General features: G+C 43.3%; 1 long non-coding RNA gene across 1 annotated transcript; it reads left to right on the top strand.

The window, feature by feature from the left end:
- Positions 1-2,209: 2,209 nt before the first annotated feature.
- On the top strand, positions 2,210-10,061 carry LOC115598601. The gene is made up of 4 exons (XR_003987764.1): positions 2,210-2,272; positions 6,954-7,054; positions 7,389-7,512; positions 9,807-10,061. It is a non-coding gene; the product is annotated as an uncharacterized LOC115598601 (long non-coding RNA).
- The last annotated feature ends 1,910 nt before the right edge of the window (positions 10,062-11,971 follow it).

Here is an 11,971-nt window from a genome sequence, read left to right on the forward strand (position 1 = left end):
AGGCAGAATATCTTCTTTTAGACCATTACAAAAATACATGTATTGTCTACTTGACAATCAATACACTACCATAAAATAAAATGGAGCTGTGCTATCATCATCATAATTTCTATTTCAAATGGTTTGCTGAGGACCAAATTGTGTCTCTTACAGAAAAGAATGACAAATGGTTTAATTCAATATCACACGTGTATATATGAACTGAAATTCTGTTGCAGCTCCAAGCTGTGAGGCAAATATTTTAGTATCATCACAAGTTTAAAAACAACAGACATGTGGGAGTACATCCATTTATTTACACTTGTACTGACTTAAAATTCAAAATGTTATTGGATGCTTTTAAAGTACTGCTGTGGGATGCTAAATTACTGCTGAATTCTCACTGTTCCGAGATACCTTTCAACCTGCCAAGATGCATGATGATGATGATGATAATAATAATAACAGCTGTAGTGCAGGGATCTTTAAAATAATGTGGGACTCATTCCTGAAAGATAAATACCATTTTCACTAACCCCCGTTTTATGATTCAGCGTTTCTGATGCAACAAAGTGAAATAATGAAAGTAAAATAACAACAGGTTTGTGTGGGATGGGAAGGGGAAAATGAGCACGTGCATTGTCAGATTTTTCTGCAAAAATTGTAGGGGGAAAAAAAAAGCTCTTATAAATGGCACTTCCCTCCCTGCACCCTCCCCCCCCCTCCGGGAAAATTCCTCCTCTTGTTTTTACTATTCACTACATTTCCTTCTTTTATTCCTGTTTCTGATCTCGTCCTTTTGTTCCCCTTCGCTCCTCAGATGCTTCTCCTTCCTCTTCGCAGCGGGAGGCTCCTGGCAGCCGGGGACGGAGAGCAACCAGCGCCCGCAGAGGGGAGCCGGGAGCCCACACTTTGCTGCCGTGTACGTACGGGGCCTGTTTCTCTCCCGCCTTCCTCCTCGACGTCCCGTTTTTCCAGGGACCGGGTGGGTCCGGAGCCCCTGCCTGTGACACTGACACCGGCCTCGCAGGGGGCTTGGGGAGGAGGAGGAGGCGAGATGCCGGACGCGTCTTCCCGGGCGGGGTCGGGGCTCTCAGCCACCGCTCTGGGCCGTGCTGGGAAGTGGAGCCGTAGGTGCTGGTGCTGGTTGCCTGTCTCACCGCTCCATCCCACCCAAGCCTGGGTCCCCCCGGCTGCCAGGCACGGCCACAGCGGCGGGGATGGAAAGGAAAGGGCTTTTTTTTTTTTTTTTTTTTTTTTTTGTCTCCCTCTTGCCAAAGTAGTTCCATCGCCGCTGGGCCGCAGCCCGTCTGGCACAGCGCTACACGGAACCTTCGCTTTGACAAGGGATCGGAGGTCACCGCTCCAGGGGATCAGGGGCTGGTTTGTTAAACAGCTAAATCTAATCAGGGGCCGGTTTATCAAACAGCTAAATCTATTTAAGATGTAATTACTCAAAAAGAGCAGTGCCCTGGAGACTATTCAAATAAGCCGGCGCGGATGCCGGCTGCTGCCCTGGGTTGCCTGTCCCCAGGCACAGCATTTCGCTCCGCGGCCCGGCCCAGTCGCTTCCAGCCCCGCGGGTCCGGTGTCTGCTTGTGTCACACCCCTCTTCGGAAAACGGAAAGGGCGGAAGAAAGTGCAATACGTTTCTTGCTTTTGCTGACATCGCTCCGGCAGCACCTGATGGCTCACGGGTCGGTACTGACAGGGCTCGCATCGGAGCCGCTGGGATGGGGCAGGTCGGGAAGTTTCCCCGTGGGTACCTGGGTGGTGTCAGTGGCGGTGTTGGGGTGGGAAGCAGGGAGGGGAATCTCCCACGCTCAATCCCCTGCCTTAGCGCTACCGCATGCCCGAGCAAAACTGCCCTGGGAGATGGGCCGGCATCCGAGCCCGCCGCCCTGGCCAGGGTCACAACCGGAGGAGGGTTACACGCCTCTCCTCCCCGGGCCTCCCTCTCGCCCGGGGCATTCCCACGGCTCCGGGCACTCCCCCGGTAGCGGCGTCCGAGTCTCCTCCAGCCGGGGGCGGGTTGCTAGGGCCGGCCCGACCCCCCCCCTCCACGGCTCCCGCCCGCGTCCCCGCCACGGGCCGCCGGGCGAAGAGGGCGGGGGCTGGGCCAGCCGCCGGCAGGGGGCGCTCTGGCTCCGGGAACGAGCAGGCGCCGCTCCGGCCGCGTCCCACTCCCGGCTCCCCCCGAACCCCTTCCCCGCCTCCGCCGCACGGCGCGGCCCGGGCTGCTGCCGCTCCCCGCGGGTGCCGGGGCCGGGAGGCTGCCCCGGGAGCCTGGCAGGTACCGCGGGTTCGCACCGCAGCGCGGGCTGCTGCAGGGGATGGAAGGGGTGACGAACTCCAGGGCAGAGCCTGGCCGTCGGCTGGAGGGGTCCGGCCGGCTCCGATCCGGCTCGGCCTGCCTGGCGGCCACAGGCCGAGCGCACCTGCCCGGGGGCTGCCCGGGCCCGCGGGCAGGCGGAGGCGGCAGCAGCCGCCCCGGGGAGGGGAGCGGAGCGGGGAGCGGGCCCGAAGGATGGAGCCGGCGGCAGAAGTTGGTGACAAAACTGCTCGGCCGGTGCCCGGTGCCGGCGGCTTTCTTTGTGCGTTTCTCAGCACTTTGGGTGACATTCCGCCCCCCCTGCAGTTGGCTGGCAGTTTCCCCCGTTTTGATGGGTGGACGGGATTATTATAAACAAGAGGAAAGGAAGAAAAGCCGTGTAATTTTTATAAAGCTTTTCTAGGGCATACTGTTTAAATAACAGTTAAAAAACAGTTGTTGGTTTTTGTTTTTTTTTAATAATCGTTGAGTTTCTTAGCATTCAGGTTGATGCTTTTTTTAGAACAGACAGGTATTGCAAAGAGGTACCTGTTTCCTTTGACCTTACCTTTGATCATAGCTTACACTGGCTACCCACATGCACCTGTGTTTGTATGTGGCTTTTGAGAGTCAGGAACAGAAATTGTTTTTGTTAAAAGCCTTATGAAGCAAAGATTTAAAAGGACGGAGAAAAATATAACCTAGCAGCCAAAGCACTTTTTCTTCTAATGTGTTACCCAAACATTTTGTACCAAATCCGTAGCAATATAAATTAGCATAGTGAATCTCACTGGTTTACCTCAGCTGAAGACCTAATTCTGGTGCACAACATACTCAGATTATGTAGAATATATTCCAGAGACACAAAAAAGCATGGTCTTGCATTTCAAGAAAAATCAAACTAAGCTATACAGCTAGACTAAACCAAAATAGATTCTGCACTACAGTAGTTTTCTGTAGTGACTGCAAATTCTTTGTTTTCCATGCACACAGGCATATTTTTAACTGGAAGCCCTACGTGATGCTTTAAAAAGAATATTTCTTGTTTGATTTTTTTTTTTTTTTTTTTTAGTGATAGTACCTGTGTACTTCTCTTACTCAGCTATGTGCAAAAAATGTAAAGAAATTAAATGCATTCTGCTTTATTGTTGCATATCTTCTAAAGGCTTTTGGTGATTTCACCACTTCAAGTGGCTTTAATAGTCACATTTTTAAAGTTTTATTTCTGTGGTGTTCTAGTTGCCTAGTCAAATTTATCCATTGCAGTGTGGTGATCAGGCAGCATTTCAGGTAGTGTCTTATCAATTATTTTATTGGGAGATTCCTCAAATCCCCCCTCCTGGAATAAGATTTTTTTAGGAGAAGGGTCAGGTTCTCCACACTCAAAACCATTTGCTCTGCTGACTTCCTTCTCTTGGTTTCTTCTATAATTTCTCTAATGTGTCAAGCCACTTTGCTACTGGATAAATACTCAGAGATAGGGAGGGAGGGGGGGGAGAAGGGAGGAAAAAATAGGCCTCCCAGGGGGCTATTGATTTGAAATATGAAACGTTTTATTGATACAAGAAAAAAACAGACATAAGGAAGTGGTTTGATATTGCACAATATTTGAAAAAAATCGTGTGCATCTGTTTAGCACAATATGCTGCAATAATGACAGCAATCTTCCCTGTTTGTATCTATTCATCTGATTATACAGAATAACAATTCTTTTTGCTACACATTTATTTACTAAAGGATTTTTTTTTAAATGGGTAATAAATTAGTAAATCAGATATCATGTGCTTGGGAAAATATGTAAGTTGACTCCCTACACACAAGATAGTGGCAGTTCATATTTTATGTGATGCTCGGTGATCCTTACATACAGATGAAGTGCTATGCTTCCCTTCTGGCAAAGACAAAGGAAGTTTTAAATTACTATTTAGTACTCTTGCATCTGGATGCATGTTATTTTGAAAAGCTTAAATTTTTAACACTGCAATGCAGCACTGATGTAATGAAAAGCTTTGACTTGCATGGAGTATAACCCAGTGGCCTTCTTTTGATGATTTTTTCCATAGCTATTTCTGCTACAGCTTCCTGTCCTTGACCCAGTCATACACTATGAAGTTCTCCTCAGTCAATAGTAGATTCAAACTTATTCCCTAAACAGAACAATATTCTGTACTGCTTTGAGCCAATAATGAAGTGTTCAAACAAACATGTTTTCTACACACAGTGGCTAAATGGCACCACGTCATCTGAGTCACTGAAGTTTAAAAAAATGGGTCTCAAAAATATAGTTTCCATAAATCAGCTGAGCCACGATATTGTATTGCTTTTTGGCTAGGTATTCTGTACTAGCAAAATACTGCTGTGTCTGAAAACCAACCCAGAAGTGAAACAATTGATTCCTGCTAATGGAATCCCTTCCTATTGCTTGCATAAATACTTCAGTGCAAACAGAAGTGGATAGATTAGCAACATAGCTAAAGAAAAAATGAGAAATGAATGTCTCACTAAAGGTAACATTACACACTGTTCAGAAGGGTCTGAACAGAAGTCCTGGCAGGGGCACAAGGAGGTAGTTTGGTCAGAGGAGGGGTAACAAGGTTTCAGCATACGTAGGCAGTGGGGTCAAATCTGTTGCTGAAGCATACTTACCGGAGGCTTACGTGAGAAAAAGGCAGAAGTAGCACCAGCAGCCCCCCAGGCAGCTGCCTGAGTCCAGCCCTGCAGCTCTCATCAGCCAGGGAGGGCTCCAGGTGTAATGTGCTGCCTGTGTGCTGGCATCTGACAGTACTCTGAGGTGATGGAAAGGCCTCGTTTGTTTCTCTAATTGTAGTAGTTAGAATGTCTAAGGCCAGTGATGTTGCTAATTTGGTAGAAATTTCTTTTATTTTGTGGTAAATGCTGTGTTTTCTTATGATTGTGGGTAAAAGGGTCTAGTGCAGACTTGTGATTCAGAGCTGTCTAGGAGATAAAACACTACTGGGGCAGCACTGCCGTCCCTGGAAGTTTTTTTGAACACTTGGGAATATTTTGTTCCATGTCACAACCCAGCAAAGTTCCCATAAACTGAGAGAGCTTTGGGGGAAACAACAGTGAAGGTGTGAAACCCATCTATAGGGCATAATATTTTATCATGACTTCTGTCTCGTAGGGATCCAAGTACAGCACACATGAGGGTCACTCACAGTGCAGAATCTGCAGCTCAGATAGCTGAGGCTGGTAATGTAACCTTGACAGCACAAGTCATCCCGGACAGTCCACCATCTCACATCAGTGTTAGGTTCAGGAGAGAACTTTCTGCTTTTCATTATTTTAGAAATTTCTTTTTTCTGGACATTTCAACTCCATCATTTCAGCTTGTCCTTTCTAGAAGCCTTTGGTATCTCTGTTCAGGTAACAAAATTTATTAGTTGTTATCCACTCTTGAAAAAACATGTAGAGCCAGTACATTTGAGTGCAAGTACATGGATTTTGAAAATCAATGTAACTAAAGTCTTTTATTTTTAAAAAAAGATTATTTGTTATAGATAGACACACTAGACCTTGATTTCTCTCCATGCAGAGTCAGAGAGAAAACCAAGTAAAACCAAGTAACTGTTGAAACAGTGGCTAATGTAAATTCAGAGAAATCACAACTATCAGGTTTTGGTTTGTTTGGTTTTGGTTTTGGGTTTTTTTTTAAGTAAAAGCTTTAGGACAGAACATCTGTGAAATTAACAGGAAAGATTCATAATTTTTATCAGTTTATTTTTGCATAGTCTTTGGATTTTATTTGTGTCCAGATTCCTTGTTAAAAACGTTGTTAAAGCTTTTAAAACAATGCAATACAGACTGTGGGTATCATAAGCTTAAATCATACACACGTAGAAGCATTCCTTATAGTATATGAATCTGTTCACGGATGCTGATTAAGTGGGTCAGCTTGTAAGACTAGCTAAACCTTCACCAAAATATGGACAAATTCAGTTTTTCATTTTCTGAAATGTCTGCCTTCAAAAATTAAATGTGGACTTCTATGTGTAGCCTTTTAGTATGTCAACAGAGCTAGAAACACTGAATTGTGCTTAGAAAGTGTAGTAACACAACATTCTAAAGTCAGTGAAACTCTGATTTCTCTAAAAGAGCAATTTCTAATGAGAAATTGCCAGATCAAAGATCTAATGTTTAAAAATTTAGAAGTCTATAAGAACCAGATCTAAATTTCCCACTGTTGTAAAAAACAAAAGGGGAGCTCCACACTGTTATTTATCATGTTGCACCTGGGTGTGCTGTGTGCTGTTATTTGATATTTAATCCAGAAGTGCATTCAGCTATGTATTAGTATCAAGCACTGAGTTTTAAACCATGAGAGCAGCAAAAGATAGTACAGAAATAAACTGTTGGCTGCAACTGCCCCTTTGAAAAAAAACCAAAAATTTTGAGAGGGGGGGGGAAGGAGTTTCCTTGCCCCCAGTGGAATTTATTATTCTCTGGAAAAAAGGAAAACCAACCCTGGCTCATGAAGATACTTTAGAATAGGAAATGTTTTGCCTTTGAAATGTACCAGATTACATGTCATTTCAAATAATGTTCATGGCAAAGATACCCCTGGGACTGTCTTACAAGAGCTTTATTTCTTGCCTGCAAATTAGTCAGTTCAAAACACTTTTTCTCTCATCTCTGCCTTCAGCTCTTAATGCCACACACAGCATTTGAAAAAGAGGGAGTAAGAATTAAAAGACCCCGAATACAAAAGTACAACTGAAGAAAAAACCCCAGAAGACTGTTAAGGTAAGAACGAGACGTGTTTCAGCCGACAAGGAAAAGAATGAAATTTTGGTGCATTTTTGGAGGCATTTCAATAAACCCTCTTTTTTCCATTTCAGCAGGGGCTTATTGAAACAGCTATGTTTTCCAAGTGGCAGACAGACAATAGCTTCTAAATTATTTTTAAGAAAGCACTCTTAGCACTAAGCACCCACTACTACTAAATCTGTCTTAGAGGAGAAGGGTGGAGGAAGAAGAAAGGTCAACAAATGTATCAAGTTCTTTTGTGTAAAGCCTCACTGACATTTTCAAACTCCCTCAGCTGGCTTTTTTTTTTAATTTTTTTTTTTTTTTTCAGAATCCTGGTAAAATGCAGTAAAGGATTTAAGGTTATCGTCTGTCTCTCTCTAACTTCTGACATCTCTTTATAACAAGAAAGAGTCACAGCCAACTGTAACAGGAGGGCAACACAATGAATCCTGGTAAGAGAGGGAAGGGGGGAGGTTCAACTTTGCTGCCCCTTTGCCCCTGCTTCTTCCTCACAGAACAGAAGTGCCATCTGTTCCTAGCCCCCAAATGCATGCATTTGATTTCCATTCAGTAATAACTACCACAGGAAAAAGATTATCAAGTGATCTAAAGCACTATCAGCATTAGTGAGTCTTCCCCATCCAGTGTTTTGTTTGCACCTCCAAAGATCTGCAGATGAAATGGATATGGGCAAGTGCCTTAATTGCCTCGAATTATTCTCTTCTCTGGCAGCAGACCATATGGTCCAGTTGCAGAACACGACCAGACTAGGGAGATTTAGGTGCTTGGGTCAGAAAGAGATTTAGGAAAATCAAACAAGAGGGTGGATGTTTTGATTCTCCAGCGTGAGCTCAGTACACTGGTCTCTGTTACTTATTATTGTAAGTTCATCATCATAATAGTGCAAAATAAGTCACAGTGTGCTGTGTGAAGCTAGACAGTCAGTATTAAAGCATAAGCCTGTTTCAGAAGAATGTTTCCTAGGCTTCACAGTCAAATTTTTTGCATTCATAAGTAAAAAGCCCCAGAACACCAAAACCACCAAACGCCTTCTAGTCCAGCAAACTCAGTTTGGGATTCAAATACCCCATGAGAATGTCTGGAGGTGCTGAAAACCCCAGTGGATCCTCCAGATGTGCCCTGATGTCTTTCACTGTCACAGTGCAGCAGCAGATGCCAGCGAAGGAAAGGTACCTAGAAATGGGCTGTCTGCATAGAAAGTAATGGTTAAACAATAAGTGCAGTGGGATTTCTCTGTCCCAGCCTTACAGGCATTTCAGTGCTCTTTCCTCTTGCTTTCTATTTCTGATTATTTTAGCAGTCTCATTTCTTCATATTCTCATCTTTTTTCCCTGTGTTGCTGCTGCTGCCTGCCCACCTTGTAATTTAAAGCACTTCTATGGCCAGAAATTGTGTTGTCAGATGCCAGCTTTCTTCCCAAGAGCTGACAAAGGACCTCAAGTATGGGAGAAGCATGGCCAGACCTGTTATAATGTAAAGAAACTTGTAAAATGGTTCAAGAGGGCAAAGCTAGGAAACTGTCTAGCAAGCAGCTTGTGCTTTAGACTAGCTTATTTTCTGTAAATCAAGTATTGCTTAAGCTGTATCTGAAATTTGAAGCCGATCTGTCTGGCAAACCTACTGATGTCTACGTTGTCAAAATACATGAGACAACATTTCATTTCTCCAAATTTCCATTAATTTCATTGCCTTTTTTTTTCTTTTTTTTTCCTCCTACACCAGGATGACATTTTTGAAGTGAACTTCTAAGAGCATAATTTGATCAAATGATCCAAGGGAACTCCCTACAGACATCCATTATTTAATGCTAGGTCTATTCTAAAGGCTGGCATGACTGACAGTGGCAATTGGTTTTATCCCAGTTAACTTTTTAGATAATAAGTATAGTGTGGTTTTTTTCCATTTGTGGACTGTATTTTGTTTATACAGATCAGGTAGAAATTTATCACATAAAGGCAGTGTCCAGCTATGTGTGGCAGTGAGCATTTTGAGCATCCCAACCTCAACAGAAACAGAAGGTGCTCTGCCCCATGCTGGGGGCTGTTGTTGTGTGTGTCCTTACGTCAGATGACTGTAGGTGACTTCCAGGTTGCCTTGAGGAGACTGGGCAGGAATTCACTGGCTGGGTGATTTATGGTTCAATACAGTAGATAATCTGTTCTCTGAAAACAAGTAGGGTCAGCTGCTGAATCTGAATTTCTTTGTCCTCCCTTTCCCTTCTCCATTTGGAATTTAACTTTCTGGCTAACAACACATGCCCTGGAAGCCTAAGAAACCTCTTTTATTAGATTAGTGTTTTCATCCTAGACCTGACTCACATCCATGCAGGCTTTGGGCTCTTCTGCTCTGTACCCATTTGTCACTCTTTTCAAAGAGAAGAAGGAAATTCTTGGTGTGGGTGCTAAACTGAGAAGAGGTCTGTGCCAAATAAGAGCACGAACACAGCTGCACAAGGCTCAGCATACTTCTCACAGACAAAATGCAGGGAAGGAAAAGATGGCACTTTAAGCTAAATCAGAGATCATTATACAATACTCTTTCCATTCAACTTGTTCTAGAAGGAATATGTACATGTGGCAGCAGCACTCAGGACATGAAGAGCCACTTTGAAAGTAGATGCAGTTCCTGGTGTTTGAGATGAGGATGGATAGTGGAGAGGGAGAAAATCAGCTGCCCCTCAACCACATCAGTGTCTGTGAAATCATGCTTTTCTCTCCTTAACAAGGAAGCAGCCTGGACTCATGAAGAGCAAACTCTGTAGGAAGCATTTCAGACTGACATTCGCTGCCTGAGGAGGAAGTTTCCAGGGGCCCAGCAGGACCTGTTAGCAGCATGAACATCTCAAGCTACAGCAAGGAGAGCTGAGCAATACATGAATCTGTCCATGTTCCCTCCTACAGTGGAGAAGCAAGTGAGACCTGAAAACCATTAGGCAGAGGACTGTTCAGAGTGTTGCAGGGCCACACATACAGATGCACACACACAGTCATAAGTGGGAGCTTGTGCAGGGCTCATGCTGTACCAGGAGAGCTAACTGGGCTGGGAAAGTAAGCTTTTCTCTTCCAAACAGACCAATGTAAATGATGGTTGAGGCTGTAACACGGGCAGTCAGGTTCATTACACTCAGCCTCACAGTGTTAGACGATTTTGCTCACTGCACTGCCCTGTCAAGTAGGACATTAAAAGCCTGTGACAGGAGGGAAAGAAAGGTGTAAGCCAGTGGTAGCACTAGATTAAAACAGTGGCATGCAAACACACTCTTCCTGAGTGGTAACCTTGAGTGAGAGCTAATTCACTGGATTAATTTTATCCAGCTTGTCCCTGAGAAAATAGAGCACAGCAGCATTGACTGCAACTGGCCAAAACTGCTTGCGAGCTTCAGTGATCTTTATGGTTTTCATTTCGGCTTCAGGGTCCTTAAAGATGTTAAGATGTAGTATTACACTCAAAGTCTTCTTACTGGCAAATGGGTATTGGCAAAAAGCATACTATATTTTAGTCCAATGAATGCCTTAAACAGTCTAATAGTCAAAAATAATTAATACAAAAGACCTCATTAAAAATAGAGTTAAAATTGCTACACAAAAATTCCCTTGTTCTCTAGTGTTGTGCTTACTCCTCCAGTACTCCTTTAAGTCTTAAGATTGACACTTTGATATTTCTCTGGAGGTATGGGGGAGTATTATGATGATTCATCACCAGGAGGAGTGAGATATTCATGGGAGGGGGAATGTCTTTCTCCTCAGTCTAGTGTCTGCTTGGATTTAATTTTATATGTTTTCTTAACACTAGCAGCCCACTGTGATTAAATGACTGCTTTGTATCATCTGTGTCTGCAGTCTTCCCTGTGACTTATTCTAGAGCTATAGACAGTTCAGTCCACAATGAATAACCATTTGTTATTACTATAAACTAACTAAACCAAATCTAATACCTTACAACTAGAGGCACACATTGCTACCACAGCTAAAACAAGTTAAAAACCTTCTTAGCTACAGACAAGCCCAGAGAACTGCTGAGAGCTTGCACTGTCATGTCAATAGAAAAGCTTGTTGCTTTTTGCTAATATTGCCAAAATCACATTTACTGGTCTATTAAGCCCCTTTGGATACTCTGTGAATTGTGGAGCAAAGATTTGCAAGCTCTTGGATGACTGCAGAACCATGACTGAGCATCAGATCTTGGGAGCATTCACTTTCCTATCTTCTCTTTTGTCAGGATAACCTTTATAGGTCTGGTTGACCTGTATTTCCTCATTGCTATCAGGAGAACAGCCAACCAAAAGGGTTTGATTTTCATCACCAAATTATTTTGCACAGTCAGCAGGAGTACTGTGATTGTTAAAATAAAAGCTATGGGTGTACAGCTAAGTTAAAAATGTGCATAGTTGTAGGAGACCATAGTGTCTATACTATCCCATATATAGATCCCATATATATGATTGGAGTTTGATTTGACAAAGGAGAAAAGTCATAGTCACATCTGGTTAATTTTGAGCTAAGAAATCACCTGACAACTGTGAAATAATATCTCCACATACCTATTGCATATTTCAATGCTGTCTGCTGGCATTCTTCTGAGAAGATTAACTGGAATATTTAATTTTCTTTCATAGTCTATGTTTGCAGATGCCCATCTTTAATATCAGAAACACTTGATACACATTCCTAAAATTATCTGATCAGCTTCTTGGTAACAAAAAGAATTTTTCCATCAGCTTGATACATGGCTTCTTACTGCTTCGTATGTGCAGTGCTTCCACCATCTGCTGAAGTCGATATGTTTTGAAATGCCTCAAATACAATAGTAAACAATTAAAAAATATAATTGTACATGTGTCCTGTTTTGGGCCAGGATAAAGGTGATTTTCTGTCTTGTACTTTTGCTTTT

Source organism: Calypte anna, chromosome 7 (genome assembly GCF_003957555.1).
Source record: "Calypte anna isolate BGI_N300 chromosome 7, bCalAnn1_v1.p, whole genome shotgun sequence".
Lineage (NCBI taxonomy): Eukaryota > Metazoa > Chordata > Aves > Apodiformes > Trochilidae > Calypte > Calypte anna.